The sequence below is a fragment of the Canis aureus genome, chromosome 3 (assembly GCF_053574225.1).
Source record: "Canis aureus isolate CA01 chromosome 3, VMU_Caureus_v.1.0, whole genome shotgun sequence".
Lineage (NCBI taxonomy): Eukaryota > Metazoa > Chordata > Mammalia > Carnivora > Canidae > Canis > Canis aureus.
The window spans coordinates 55,592,995-55,608,623 of NC_135613.1; the positions used below are offsets into that span (position 1 = coordinate 55,592,995).

Sequence of the window (15,629 nt, forward strand, 5' to 3'; positions counted from 1 at the left end):
TCTCTTGACCTACGGTTATTTTGCTACCTGACAATTAACTGCTAGTTGCTTAAGTTCCCATAAACCGCTTCCCACGCAGCAGTAAACAGGTTCTTGGGGGACTGTTCTGTTTATCTCTTTGTGATTTTCCCCTCTATAGAAAATTTATTTGTGCTAGAATGTTCTCTGATGCTGTTCCACACAAGTCTCATGTTGCTGAGAGGAAGGGAAGCGAGCTCATTGCTGGCGCTCTGGATGTGGGGATGTTCTTAGACTTCCCTCACAGGGAGAAGAGCAGGTGAAGGTAGAAAGGATGTTGGAACACACCTGTGACTTGGGAGGAGCAGGTCAGCATTGGGCTGCCAGCCTAACTCCCAGGGATAGAGGAGGGGGGGAACCATGAGATGCTCTAGCTTATCACCAGCTAGTGACTAAAACATGCCTAACACCCGGGGGATGGAAACTGTGGTCCCTTACTCTTGCTCATGCACCTACAGGACATCCCGGGATCACTCTATCCAGGTGGGGCTCAGAGCAGCTTGGCCTCAAGCTGCAGGTTGGGCTCAGGTCTACCTGGGGGTCTCACAGGCACCTTGGGTCAGCATGCTAGCACAAGAGGGGTAAGCAGAGACGTGGGATGCCTCCCAGGGCCTGGGCCTGGAACTGGCACGGTGTCTCCTCTGCCTAAAATCCATTGGCCCAAATGGATGCAGCATATCAATCCATAGATTCAATAAACTTAGTAAATCTCACACAGGATAAAAACAAAATCACATGAGAAGAGGACTTCACTTCTGCTCTTCTTCCTCAAATCCCATAGCCCCAGTCTGATCATGAGGAAGATACCAGACAAACCCAGACTGTGGGACATTCTACAGGATGACCTGACTAGCACTCCGCCAGAAAATCAGTGTCATGAAAAACAAGGAAGGGCTGAGAAACTCTCATTGTAAGACTCCTGGGGGAGAAAAAGGTAATGAGAAAATCCTAAAGACAGCCAAAAGAAACATCTACTTTATCTTCCAAGGATCAACAATTAAATTGAGAGCTCCCTTCTCAACAGAAACATTGGAAGCCAAAAAAGAAAGAAACATTGGAAGCCAGAAAACAATGAAATGACATCTTTAACATGCTAGAAAAAAGTCAATCTAGAATTGTCCAACGATTTTTTTTAATATGCTGCTCACAAGAGACACACCTTTGCTATAAGAACACAAAGTCTGAAAACAAAAGGATCAAAAGAGTAACACCCTGACCCAAAGAGTAACAAACCTGACCCAAAAAGCTGGTGTTATTACACTAATATCAGATAAAGATTTTAGGGCAACAAGCATTTTTTTTTAAAAGGACATTTTATAGTGAAAGGTAATGAAGGGGAAGGGAGAAAAAATGAGTGGGAAATATCAGAAAGGAGACAGAACATGGGAGACTCCTAACTCTGGGAAACGAACTAGGGGTGGTGGAAGGGGAGGTGGGCGGGGGGTGGGGGTGCCTGGGTGACGGGCACTGAAGGGGGCACTTGATAGGATGAGCACTGGGTGTTATTCTATATGTTGGCAAATTGAACACCAATAAAAAATAAATTTATTAAAAAAATAAAAGGACATTTTATAAAGATCAAAGAGTCAATCCAACATAAACCTATCACAATCATAAACCTGTATGCATGCAATAACATAACTTTAAACTATAGAGCAAAAATTGATAGATTTAATGTCTCTATAACCATAATGAAGGACTTTATTACACCTGTCTCAGTAGCTGAGAGACAAATAGACAAAAAAATAATAGAGATATAGAGGATCTTGACAACAGTTAATGCATTTGATCTCATTGAAATAGAACACTGCCCAGCCGCAGGATTCACATTGTCTCAAGTACAACTGGAATATCCAATTTCAAATGATTGACATCGAAGGGAGTATATTCATCTCAAAAATATAGAAGAAAGGTCTAAATCCTAAAGAAGGGAAGAAAAAAGTGTAAGAGCAGAAATCTATGAACTAGAAAACCGATGTACTAGTGGATAAGGCCCTAGTGAACAGATTATCAATATCATGCTTGAAAAAAAAAGGACATCTCTACAGATCCTACATACGCTAAAAATACAATGAAAGGATAATTGTAAATTCACCAATAAATTTGGCAATTTGGATAAGTTGGAGAAGTTTCTGAGAAACACAATTTGTGAAGGAAATGGATTTCCTGCATAGGCAAATATATATTCAACCTGGAGACTATTCTTTTCTTAACTAGACAGACAGCCAGTGGTTCTTTTTGCTGCCTCCATAATTATGCATATTTTAGGATATCATAGAGTTGGAACCATACAGTAACTAGCCTTTTCAGATTGGCTCATCCACTTAGCAATATGTATTTATGTTTCGTTTTCAGGGCTCCACAGCTCATTTCCTTTTGTTGCTAAATAATATTCTAATTTATTGGTGTGCCCCGATTGCTTCTTTGCTCACCGACTGAGGACATCTTTGTTGATATCAGTTTCTGGAAATTACGAATAAAGCTGGTCTAAACATTCATGTTCTGGTTTTTGTGTGGACATATGTTTTCAGCTTGTTTGAGTAAATACCAAGGAGCACAATTGTCCCATCATATGGTATATTTAGTTAAAAAAAAAAAAAAAAAGCCAAGCTCTTCCGAAGTGGTTGTGTACTTTTTCATTCTCATCAAATGAATGAGAATCCTTGTGGCTTCACATCCTCATCAGCTTTTGGTGGTGTCATGGTTTGGGATTTTATCCATTCTAATGAGTGTGTAGTGATGATGTCTTATTGCTGTTTTAATTTGCAATTTCCTCGTGACTGTGGTGTTTAGCATCTCTTCATGGGTTTGTCATGTGATTATTTTCTTTGATGAGGTATCTCTTCAGATCTTTTGCCCACTCTTTTTTTAATTTGGATTGTTTGTCTTCTTATTATTGAGTTTTAAGAGTGCTTTGTATGTTCTGGATGCCAGTCTTCTGTCAGATACGTGTCTGACAAATATTTTCTCCCAATCTGTGGCTCGTCTTTTCATTCTCTTAACGGTGATGCCTTTCTCAGACCAAATGGTCTCACTTTTAATGATGCCCAATTTATCAATTAGTTCTCTTCTAACAGCTTGGCGTTTCCTCTGGGGTCCTGAACTCACTGGTTGGTCATCCTCAGACCTTCCCCTGAGCCGCCTGACATCCAAGGCCTGACTCCAGGGGACCAGCTCTCCCACAACCCCTGGGGCAGGGAACACCTACACCCCCTTCAGTCTGCTCAAAGCCGAGATGTTTCCAGCTCCTCCACAGAGATGTGTGTGGACCCACCTGCCTGGTGGCTGCCCAAGGCTTCAGATTCCCCTCCCCCTCTGTCTCCTACCCCCTGCCTCCTCCAGCACTGGGATTCAACACTATGGCTCTAGGGATTGTGGGTGGGGCCTTCTCCCTCCTTTACCATCTCTGAATCCCTCTATTTCCCCAACCCTACCAGTACAACCAGGGTAAAAGAAGCCGGCCATCCTGGAAGACGCTGTCCTCCTCATCCCTCTGGGGGAACAGGCAAACAGGTGGCAGACTGCCCTTACCTGTGCCACTTTATTTCTCTCTGTTCCTTGTAGCAGGTGCACCTGTGTCCCGGCTCAGACCACAGTCCCCGTGTCTTGGTCTGCTCAGGCTGCCATAACAAATGCCATAGAGTGGACAGCTTAAACCACAGACATTTATTCCTCACGGTCTGGAGGCTGGCACACCCAGGATCACGGTGCCGGCAGATTCTGTGTCTGGTGACATCCCACTTCCTGGTTTGCAGATGGCCACCTTCTCACTGGGGCTTCACGTGGTGCGTCTCTTCCTCTTCTTAGGACACTGGGGGCACCACCCTCATGACGTCATCTAAGCCGAGCCGCCTTCCCGAAGTGCCAACCTCTTAATTACCATCACCTTGGGGGGGGGGGGTCAACATATGAATTTGGGCTGGACTCAGACACTCGGTCCATAACACCCCAGCAACTCTGAGTGTGTCGTCCCGGGAAAAGCGGCGTGGCCACCCCGGGCGCGTGTGCCTCTCCACACCGGGTGAGTGAGAAGAAACAGTGCCCAGTCAGGGAGATCTCAGAAATCTAGGGCTGGAAGGCTGAGGCTCCTGGTCATTGCAGCCTGACCAGGAAATCTCCTCTGAACGTCAAACTAGGACAAAACGAGAGCTTAGCCAACACCTGATAGCACCGACTGTACACCTGCCAAGTGCTGCCCATGTGCTCTATATATTTGCCGTCATCAGGCTTATGCCTCCCAACAGAGACAGGCAGAGAAGCTAAGGAACTTGCCCAAGGTCACAGAGACAGCAGAAAGGAGAAGCCGGTCCCAGAGTCCCTGCTCTTAACCACTGAGCTCTGCTGTTCCCTCGAGCCACTCACATCAGAGTTGCAGAAATTGAAGCTCAGCAAAGCAGAGTTTGCACAGCTCTCCGGGAGGGTAGGCTTCATGGCCATGGAATCCTGGAGGAGCTCTGCCAGCTTTAAAGTGGAAGCTGAGGTCTTGGCACATCCCCCAGGGATGGGGGTGGAGGAGCAGACGGGGAAGCTGAGGTCTGGATGGGTTGGCAGGGCTCCAGGCAAGCCTGTGCCTTCCACGGCAGCCAGGAAGGAGGCGCTCTATGAATCTGGCCTGAGGAGGCTCCCTGGAGACCTCTGAAGAGGGGAAAGTGGCAGGGGAGGGAGGAATCGGAGCAGTGGCTCCCCACTCCCAGAACAGAGGCCTCTATGCAAAACCAGGCTCAGGTCTTGAGGCCAAAACCAGAACCAGGTGCTCCAAGCCCTGAGTGACAGAGGAGGAAACCAAGACCCAGACAAGAGGAGGGACCTGTGCAAAGGCCCTGGTCAACCCCAGCCTTCTTGACCTCCCAGCCTTCTCGCCTGGCCAGCCAGTCCCTATTCCTAGTGGGAATGTATTTGCGAGAACACACAGTGACTGTGATAGATCTCTTCTAGACAAGAGGCTCCAGGCCCCTCCATGTTCCAGGGGGAGCACACAGACCGGCTCCCCAGCTTGCCTCCTCCAGCCCCCTCCCCTGGCCTGAGAACAGGGGGGGCTTTGGAGACCAAGCCCTGCCCCCAGAGGAGCCTGGGAGGGGCAACAGGTGTACCTGCAAAGAGAATCCTGGGGAGAGAAATTTTCTTCCCAGACTTGAAAGCCAGCTTGTAAGGAGAGGGAGTGGGCTGGTTTTCTCCGCACCTTGATCCACGTCAGCATGGCGCAGAGGCGAGAAGATCAAGACTTTCCATTTAAGAAATTGATCCTGAGGTCCCGATTGAGCATGATCTCCAAGTAAACAAAGCAAGGGGAAGGTCAGTTGGTATAATCACCCCAGACCAGCAACAGCGATGGTTATCACTGGGTGGAGAGGAAAAAGATACTGGGAAGGAGGGGTGGGGGATGGGAGCTCTTTTCCGTTCCGTGTGCTCCTGTAATGTGAGACTGGCTTTTTGTAATGAAAACGCGTTTGTGGGCAGCCCGGGTGGCTCAGCGGTTTAGCGCCGCCTTCAGCCCGGGGCCTGATCCTGGAGGCCTGGGATCGAGTCCCACGTTGGGCTCCCTGCATGGAGCCTGCTTCTCTCTCTGCCTGTGTCTCTGCCTCTCTCTCTGTCTCATGAATAAATAAATAAAATCTTTAAAAAAATGTATTTGTGAATTTCTTTGGTCATTTTTTTAACACTAAAATTAAAAAAAAAAAACCATGATATTAAAACCAAAACTCCCTCTTTTCCTCAAAAATAAGAGGACTCGCAGAAAGAATGAGTGGGTGGGCGTAGAGGACAAATCTGCTTCCTAAAACTATCCCCCCACTAGTCCCAGCTCTGCATGCACGCACACCCTGTAGGACAGCTCGGCCAGAGATTAAGGATGGAAATTTCCTGACCTGTGTATTCTTCCTCACTGTCCACACCCACAGCAGACACTACTACTAGCTGCTAACAAGTTCCCAGGCAATACCAATGCTGGTGATTCAGGGGCCCCACCTGGTGGACCTCTACGCTAGAGCATGATGTTACCCAGGGAAACTGCCCCTGCTTCCCAGGGCCGTGGCTCTGAGGGCTGGATGGAATTCACTAGAAGCAGAGGCGTGTGTCAGGTGGGTACCTGAGTCTTCCTGGAGTGGGGATGGGAGTCGAGGAGTGTGGGCCAGGCTTCTGACTGCCTGGGTCCTCGGGTCCTCCCTGGGGAGCCAAGAGGAGCCCCTAGACCAGGTGTCCTCTGGTTCGGGTGCCACCCCACCACTCAAGTGAGCCACCTCCACAAGTATCCTGGCCCATGAGGTGGTCATTCACATGCAACAAGTTGTGTTTCTGTAACACCTCTCTTCTGGTCTGTTTACCTCTCGCAGCTTTCTCACCAACCAGAGAGCCATCTGGTTTTGGGTGTTGTTGGTGAGCTTCGGGTGTACAACTGGACTCAGGGTTCAGAATGGAGGTGAAGTGCTCTGAATGCACTTCTAAGAGGACTTGGCTTTGTTTTTTTGAAGAAGTTTGGGCGGGAGGCACCAGGAGGGTGTGATTCGGAGTTACTGGGGGAGAGAAGAGAAAGAAGACCCCCCCCCCCCCGCCCGTCCTGCCTCAGTGCATCAGTCCTACAGCATGGCATGGATGAAGACCATCTGGACAACAGAAATGTCCACGGAGGATTTTTATTTTTAGTTTAAATTCAATTTAATGAACATAAAGTGTATTAGTTTCAGAGGTTGAGTTTAGTGATTCATCAGTTGCACAAGATGCTCAGTGCTCCTCACATCATGTGCCCTCCTTCAATGCTCATCCCCCAGTTACCCTATCCCCCCCTTCCCTCCAGCAACCCTTTGTTTCCTGGAGTTTTATAGTCTCTTATGGTTTGTCTCCCTCTCTACTGTCGTCTTATGTTATTTTTCTTTCTCTTCTCCCTTGTCCCTCTGTTTTGTTTCTTAACTTCCACATAAGAGAGTGAAATCCAATGATATTTGTCTTTCCCACGGAGGATTTTTGGATCATTTGCTAAGAGATGTGTACATACCTTTGCTGTCTTCCCTCTGTAATCTCCAGTGAGATCTATAATTGCTTATCAGGATTTTCTGTGGGTGAATTCCTGAAAAAACAAGAGCTGATGAATTCTGCATTTGCTGCTGGAGCTTCCCAAGACAACTCCCACAGAAGGTAGATGGAGTTAGAGCGAGGACACAAGGTGACCCTGGGTGTCTTGTATCCAAAGCATACAGTCTTGTCTGACTCCAATACCCTGGTCCTCCAGGGAGCACTGGTTGACCTGCCACCACAGGATCAAGAGGATTTAATGTAATATATTTAATAAAAGTTAAAATTTTAATTTATTTAAAGTTCTTGGCTGCTTAGTAATGGACTGAAAATAATACGAAGTATCTCTCTGAATAACAGAAGGGACTGGAGAGGCTCTTCCTACAATGCAGATGGGAAATCTAGCCACGGCACAACTGAAAAACAGATTCAACCCTAAGGAGAGCATCTGGAGAGGCAAGGCATCACTGGGATCAATCAAGTGGGCAGTGCCATCCACCCTGGGTGAGGCAAGATGGCATAAGGGACAGATAGGGGCACCCCGTCCTTCCTCTCCACCTCCTCTTCACTCCTTCTTGTTCCCGCCTGCCTATCACACAGCTGCTGCTTGCAGGGGACAGTTCTGGGGCCATCCACGGTCACCAGGCAGCTCGTGGCTACCACACCCAGTGCAGCAGTCAAGACAGTAGCTGTTGAAAGAGGAGAGTGCAGCCACAGGAGGCCACAGGAGACCACAGGAGGCCCATGTCAGCTTGTGATTTCCGATTCAGTTGGGCCAAAGCTGATAAGGAGAGGGAGCTGCCCACTATGGCCACACTCCCTGGCTGCTGCTGAGCGCTGAACCTGCAGGGGCAGAGTCCCCTGGTCCTTAGCCTGTCCTGGACTTGCTCATTTCCCTCAGCCAGCCAGCCATTCGGCTAGTCAACCAGCCAGCCATCCACCCATCCACCCATCTACCCATTCACTCAACCATCCACCCAGCCAGCCAGCCAGCCAGCCACACACCCACCCACCCACCCAACTATCCACCCATCCACCCAGCCATCCACCCACCCAGCCACTCAGCCATCCATCCACTCAGCCACCCATCCATCCACCCATCCATCCATCCATCCATCCATCCATCCATCCATCCATCCATCCATCCATTTGTTATACTTAATGAACCAAACATTCTCTTATCCTGTGATGGATAGACCTAGCCTCTGCCTCCCCAGGACTTAATGGGGGAAGGTGGACGGATGACGCAGACACATGATCTAAGAACCCAAATCAAAGATACGAGGTAGAATATGATTCCGGTCACATGAAGCAGTGTGAAGAAGTACACGTGGCAGGGAGACTGAGCCATGGAGCAAATGATCTAAATTTCTGGACTCTTCACCTTCTCCTCCTCCTCCTCCTCTTCTCCCTCTTCCTCCTCCCCTTCCTCCCCCCCTCCTCCTCCTTCTCTTTCTTCTTCTTCTTAAGTATGCTCTTCTGCAACATGAGTATGATGGAGCAGAACCCACCCAAGTCCCAACAGAAAAAAGATCAGTCACTTCTTTGGTTGCAAAGGAGAAACCCAAGTGGCAGAAATCCAACTCAAACAGTCTTAATTGAAAAAAGGTGGGAGAGAGAATTCATTGAATCATGTAGTCAAACAATTAGGAGTAGATCCGGGTATCAGGGTTTCAGGCATGGCTGCATCCAGCTGCTCAAATGGTGCTGTCAATGATTTGTCTCTCTCCAGAGCCATTTACCACTAGGCCAAATCAGTTGAGAACACAGTGTCTGTGAGCTTTTCAAAGGTCTAGATGTGTGTTGAAGATTTCCAAAAATATTGTGTGTCTTCAAAGTATGAGAAAAAAGAAAAAAAGAAAAAAGCTAGCCAACAGGTCCATACCTTGGGGGTGATCTGCTCCCTGGCACTGCTCTTTCCTAATTGCTGAGGTCAGCAGATGCTTTTGTCATGCTCCTCATCTGTGTCCTCTCTGCAGTCTTCGACACCACTGACCCCCATGTCCTTGACACTTTCTCCTCCTCCAGCTTTCACGGCACTCTGCTTTCTTTCTGCCTCTCTGACTTGTGTTTTTTCTCTTCTCTGCTAGAACCCCGAGGAGGACTGAAGGGGACCCCATTGCACATGCGTGGGCCTGGAGCTCAGGGGCCGCCTAGACCACTACAGAGCTGCAGGTGTCCAGAACCCCTGGGAAGGGTCCACTGATGGGATGAAGCCTGGTCTTGGGGATCAGGAACCACCAGGTGGAGACGGTCCTTGCAAGTCACACTGAGGAGTCTGGCTGTTACCCTGAAGGTAGCAGGGAGCCACTGAAGGCTGTACTGGGGCACAATGTGATTAGATTTGTGTTTCAGCACCAGAGAGGGGCATTTGGTTGGGAGGTGGAGGCAAGATCAGGCTTTTATGGTCATTCAGGAGGAGGACAATGGTGGCCCAATGGGGGGGTGACAGCCATGGGGTTAGAGAAAGGAGATGATTTATGACCTAGGACTTGGTTCTGTTTAGATGGAACAGGTGAGGGAGAGAGAGGTGTTAAGATGGCACCCAAGTGTCTGCTTCTGAGATGAGGAGCAGAGAGGTGGATTCAAGGTGGGGGCAGTGGAAAGAGAGCTTGGTCTGCACACGTTGAGCTGGAAATGTCGGATGACCCCTGGCTGTCCAGTGTCCAGGCATGGACAGTGGTTGGTATGTCTGGAGTTCAGGAGAAAGGTCGAGGCCCCATCAGCACCAGGAAGGGACTCTATGGAGGTGCCTCCTCAAAATAAAGAACCTCCAGTGCCAGCGGGTGACTGCAGAGCTTCTGCAGAAAGCAGCCTCACTGCAGGATGTGTTCTGGGAGGAGCTTTGAAGGCCACGGGGAAGGGGAAGGAAGAGGAGGGGACAGAGTCGGGCCTGTGCGACACTCGGCCTTTCTCTGCAAATCTGTAGGCTCCAGTGGAGACTAAAGACGCTCACTGGGGCTCCTCCAAGACATCAGGTTCTCCTCTGGGCAGCCTCCCTGGGCAGGGCCGTGGGGAGCCAACCGGCAGACTTAGGGGACCCAGTTCCCCCCAAATCAAGGTAGGTGCTGGCTGGGGTAAGGCGTCCAGGGAGGAAGCCAGGAGAGGCAGACCCAAGCAGAGCAGATGGGGGCACCAGGAGGAGGGATGCTGGCAGGGAGCCCTCGAGGGCCGGAGCGCCCCTGGCTCTTAGGTACACAAGGCCCAGGCTTTCCGAGAAGGGGTACCAAGATGACGTGGTTCCTGGAACCCCTGTGCCAACTTAAGATCATTTAACTCATTTTCACAAGAAGAAGGGACCCAGGACCTGTGAGAGGATGGACCCCTTCTTTCTTCCCCGAATCCTCTAAGTACCAATAATGATATAACCGATTACATCCACCAGGCGTGACAGAGGACACTCCGTTGTCCAGTGGGTGCTCCCGAGCAATCTGAGGGGGGCCGGATACACGTTTTCATGCCCGTTTTTGAGCTGAGAGATGCGGCGAGTTGCCAAGGCTTGCAGGGCAGGGGAACAAGGCGCCGGACACAGTCAGTCTTCTGGTCCCCTCTGCACCCCTTCTGGGACATTGTCTGTCCATCCCTCTCCCGGGGACAGTTAGGGGATGATCATGCTGGTCTGGCCACTTCTCTCCACCCACCCCCCGTCCCCCGCACACACACCACAATCGAGCATCATCTACCTGTGCAGCCGGTGCCAGAGGCCGAGCAAGGCCTGATGTCTGGCGGAGAAGCCAGCCAGCTGGGGTGGCGCTGAGACGCAGCGTGAGTGACCAACAGAAAGTGAAGGGCGTGAGTGCTCTCGGGGAAGGGGGGCGGGTACGCAGGTGCCCCTGGGCCTGGGATCCAGGCGGTGGGTGGGGAAGCTTTGCAGGAGGTGGCACTTGAACCTTGAGAGGCAGGGAGGGTCTGTGTGCAGAGGGAACCCAGCAGGCGTCCCAGTGGGGAGCAAGGTGTGCAAACCCACAGGACTGGGTGAAAAGGAAGGGATCATGGGAAAAGCCAGCTCAGGGAGGAGCTCAGGGAGGGCTTGCTGGCACAAGCCTGCTCTGCACCTTCCCTTCCTCATGAGCATCGTCTCATTTCGTCCTGGCAGGAATCTTCTGGGGTAGGTGCTATCATGAGCTCTCCTTTAAAGTAGAGAAACTGAGGCACAAAGTTTCTAAGCAACCAGCTCAAGATGTCCGCATTAGGACCCAGGCTATCCAGCACCAAATGCCACCAGCCCAGCCACAGAGCACCCCACCCCGGAGTCGGGGTGAGGGGGTGTCCTGCTCCTCGGTAGATGTGGTGGCTGTGAATCTGGTCCCCAGGGGCTTCCTGGTCTGCATGCACACCCCGTGAGATTCCTCCCAGACTCCCTGCCCACCGCCCCACCACCACCCCCTCCCGCCCAGAACAATGGTCTCCTTCCCTCCCCACCCCAGACTGGCTCCCTCACATACAGGTGTTTCCTCCCGGCCAGGAGCAGACACTGGAGGGGAAGCTGGGCACAGAGTCCCCCGTGCCCTGGGGCCTCGGGAATCTGGAAAGCCCAGGTGGGCCTCATGGGCTGAGGGCTGAGGCCTGAGAGCTCTGCATTTCTACCGTGAGGCCCCTGATCACGTGCTCTGAGCCAAAGATCTGGGTGTGTTGTTGGGCAAGTATGACTTTCTCTCCATGGAGCGAAAGGTCAGAGTACTGGAATTAGCATCTGCCCCCCCCAAACGCAGGGCATTTTGAGGCAGCAGTGGTGGCCGGAGAAGGAAGTGGGCCGGTGACGGGGAGGTCCCCTTTCCCACACCAGAGTCGGGGGTGGAGGACAGGTGGGCAGCAGAGCTACCACCCTGGGAAACTGTGTCTTCATTCCGGGGCCGTAGGCCTGGGGGGATGGCCACAGGGAGGGTGCATGGGGTGTTCAGTACAAGCAGCCAGGCCTAGGAGCCGCCAGTGGGGTGGGGGGTCGGGGTGCCGGCGTAGACAGGGGATCATCAGAAGCTGGAGTCTTCATTGCTGGAACACTGGCCCTGAGCCAAGCCACCCCAGATCCTCCTCTGCACCCCACTTCCTTGAGTCCTTCCTGTAGCTAGAAGTCTCCTGCACCTTGTTCTGCACCAGGCGTGGGCGGCAATAGCCGGGAACAGGCTCCCGTTGGCTTCCTCCGGCTGCTTTCCCTCCCTACAGCCGCCTCTGTGGGTCTGTGGTTGGTCCTGAGGGGTGCGTCACCCCAAAGCAGTGACCCACTGGTGTTTCTGCACCTGCCCTGAGGACAGTTTATTGCCAGTGTTCTTTATTTAAGGAATAGTATCCTCCGAATCCCAACCCGCTCACTCATTCTTTGTCTCTGACCTTGTCCCTAAGTGGGGAATTGTGAGGTGTCCACGACTTCACCCTCTTTGTAGCTATCTGGTTAGCCGGCAGGAAACATAAAGACTAGCGTCCAGGACGAAGGACGTGATCACTCATGGCACAAGTGCATAAGCATCGGGTTGGCTGGTTGCTCTTGTCACCCAAGCCCCCCGCGGGCAGCAGGGAAGTGGAGCCAAGTGGATGCTGTGCACCACAGCCAAGGAGCCCTGAGCTCAGGGAACCCCAGCTTCCACAGTGGCTACAAGCAAACCTGCCACCTGCGTCCTGGAAGGAGACATTGTCACTGCCATACTGGAGGCGGATGAATCTGTCCCGTGCGTGGAGGGAGAGACACTGGCGCCTCTTGCCCCAGGCTGTGCATGTCACCCACCTTCTCCGATGACCCCACATTCCCCCTTTCTGGCCCTATCCTTCCAGCACCGACCTTCAGCTCAGAGATGACTTAATTTTTGAGTTTATCATCCATTCCCTGCACGCTCACTACGTACCCATTAGAGCGAGGCCTCTATGAGAACAGGTGTTTTTGTCTGTTTTACACTATTGCCATATCCTGGGGCCCAGAACGGGGTCTGACATATAGAAGGGGCTGAATGAATGCATGAATGAATGAGTGAGAGAATGAGTCCATCCTTTTATTGGGTCTCCCACTGGGGACCTGTGTCTGTAGGACGGTGGCTGGTACACAGCAAAGCTCAGTAACTGGGGAGCAGAGGAGACACTGAACGAACACCAGGGGTGGGGGGTGGCGGGGCAGGGCACAGGGAGAGGTGGCCCCGGGGGAACCAGGGTGGGGGCTCCTCCCAGGTTGTGGGGATTTGCCCCGGGTTGTGTTCCCTGCTGCCCACCCCAGCTGCCTGGAATCTTCCCGAGTGCTGGCAGAGGCGGGTGTATTCTTTTCTGTGCCGTCGTGTTCTTGTGGGACCCGGGGGAGCTGGGACAGGACGGGGACACGTGAGCTGAGCTCTGACACAGAGCTCGATGTCCCCCTCACCAGCCCCTGTGTCTGGTTCCCCCTCCCACACGATGGTCTCCGTCCCCAGCATTCCGAGCATCAGCATAAGCTTCCTTTACCAGTCCAACCAGCTGCATCCCACAGACTTGTTTCTGTTCCCCAGCCTGAGAGCAGTTGAGGACAGTGACCTGTCCCTGTCCTGTCCACCTACGAATGCCTGGGACCTTCTAATGGTATAAGCAGCGTCAGGTTGTGGGGACCCAGTGGTGAATAAACAGAGTCCCGCCCTCATGGAACATTCTAACAGAGGCAACCTGTCCATTAACAAACAGGACTCCACATTTGGTGCTCAAAGAAGTGGAGAGGCACCCTGTGGGTGTTCATTGGCTGACTCACGTGAGCACCGTTGGCGACTCCAGCGTCCAGCTCATAGAAGCCATTCTGTCTGTCTGTCTGTCTCTCTCTCTCTTTTTTTAAAGATTTATTTATTTACTTGAGAGAGGGAGTGGGGGAGGGGCAAAGAGTCCCAAGTAGACTCCTCCCGGAGCGCAGACCCCAACGTGGGGCTGGATCCCACGACCCATGAGATCATGATCCAAGCCAAAACCAAGCGTGGGATATCTAACTGATGGAGCCACCCAGGCACCCCACAAAAGAGGAGTTGTTATTAATTAATCAATATTAATTAATCATTATTAATTATTTATTATCAATAAAGAATTCTTAACTCCTCTGGGAGCATGAAGACAGGAGCCGAGCATCCCTATGGATTGCTCCCTGTCTGCCTCCAGGGGCCCAGCAGGGGCAGGAACTATGCCCCAGACAAGCTCACAGGCACGGGGGAGCAGTGGCCCTTGTGCAGGGGTAGCGCAGCGCCATTGCGGTGTGGAACTGTCCGCCCACTCTTGCCACATCTTCCAGTTACTCTTCTTATGTGAAATCTGGATTTTTATGCGAAATATGACTTTTTAAGAGTTGGCTACAGATTCAGATTTCCTAAAGCCATGGCTTCTTCTGGGGGAAGGGAGCTGATGGCCCAGACGAGGGGCGAGGATGCTCACTTTCCACTGTAGAGCCATTTGTACCTTTTAGATTTACCATTGATAGGGTTTTTCATCAAAAGGGGGATTTTATCCATATATTGAGCAGAGCGTGTCACACCAGGGCTCCAGTGTGAATCTGTGAAACCGGCTCATTGTCAGGCACGTTGTGGGTATGAGTCTGTGAGAAGGCCAGTGTGCTGATCGTGGGCCTGGAGCGTGGCAGCCAGGGCCACACTGCCGTCCTTATGATGTCACTGACTGGTGGGGCCCCAGGCTGAAGGGCAAGGACTGTGTCTGATTCCCACGTCCTTGCACAATTTCTGCTCCCCAGACTCTACTGTGTTCCATAGATGCTTTTTTTTTAAGATTTTATTTATTTATTCACGAGAGACACATAGAGAGAGGCAGAGACGCCGGCAGAGGGAGAAGCAGGCTCCCTGGGACTCGATCCCAGGACCCCGGGATCACAACCTGAGCCAAAGGCAGATGCTCAAGCGTCTGAGCCACCCTCTTTGATTGGCCCAGTGATGTTGGTTACTGTAAACACTGCCAGGAACTAGAAAAAGAGCCACAGGGCCTCTGAGCAGCCCAAAATTGAGGTTCCATGTCGGTGGATGGAAGCTTGCTGCTCTTTTCCTAGATCTGTTTCTCAGGCTTTGTTTCTGTATTTTACCTACAAGACAATCCCATGTGCTTACCTGGCTTCCCAGCCTTCTGGAAGAGCAGAGATGGCTGAGATAGGGCTGCTGCCGACACAGGGGGGACTTTGTTGGAATCAGAAAGAAGCATCCCCTCTGAGCAGACACGTTACAGCAAGTGCCTCTCTGGATGGACGACTCAAGAAGCCTCACCCTCCCCAGCGGGGTAGATTACCAAAAGTCTGGCGAAATGGTCAGCCCGATGGTAACCCCCCTTTCACCCACTATGTGCACAGTGCACCCCCACTGCTGAGATGGGACACGTACCTGAGGAGCTAGAAAGCACAAGCCATGCCGGGGTAGGATACAGGCTGCTGTCTCCTGCAGACAGCCCCCTGAAATCTTTGGATTGAGGAGGAGCTAGCTGTGGGGAAAGGTGATCCAGGCAGAGGTATGCAAAGGCCCTGAGGCAGGTCTGGGTCCGGGCAAAGTGGGAGCAACACAACAGGAGTCATGAGGTTGGAGCCTGAGAGAGAAGGGGGAGGAGGTGAAGCTGAGAGGTGTCCTGGGGCAGATGAGGCCAGATTTCAGCAGGGTGAGGAGTGGGGAGTTATTCCAAGAGAA

General features: G+C 51.6%; 1 protein-coding gene across 3 annotated transcripts in view; it reads left to right on the forward strand.

Moving 5' to 3' along the window:
- The first annotated feature begins 9,887 nt into the window (after positions 1–9,887).
- Positions 9,888–15,629, forward strand: part of PIK3R6 (phosphoinositide-3-kinase regulatory subunit 6) — a 56,180-nt gene continuing 50,438 nt past the window's right edge. For all 3 annotated transcript variants that reach the window (XM_077892668.1, XM_077892669.1, XM_077892670.1), the window contains exon 1: positions 9,888–10,084. The gene's annotated coding sequence lies outside the window, so the exon portion shown is untranslated. The remainder of the gene's footprint in view (positions 10,085–15,629) is intronic.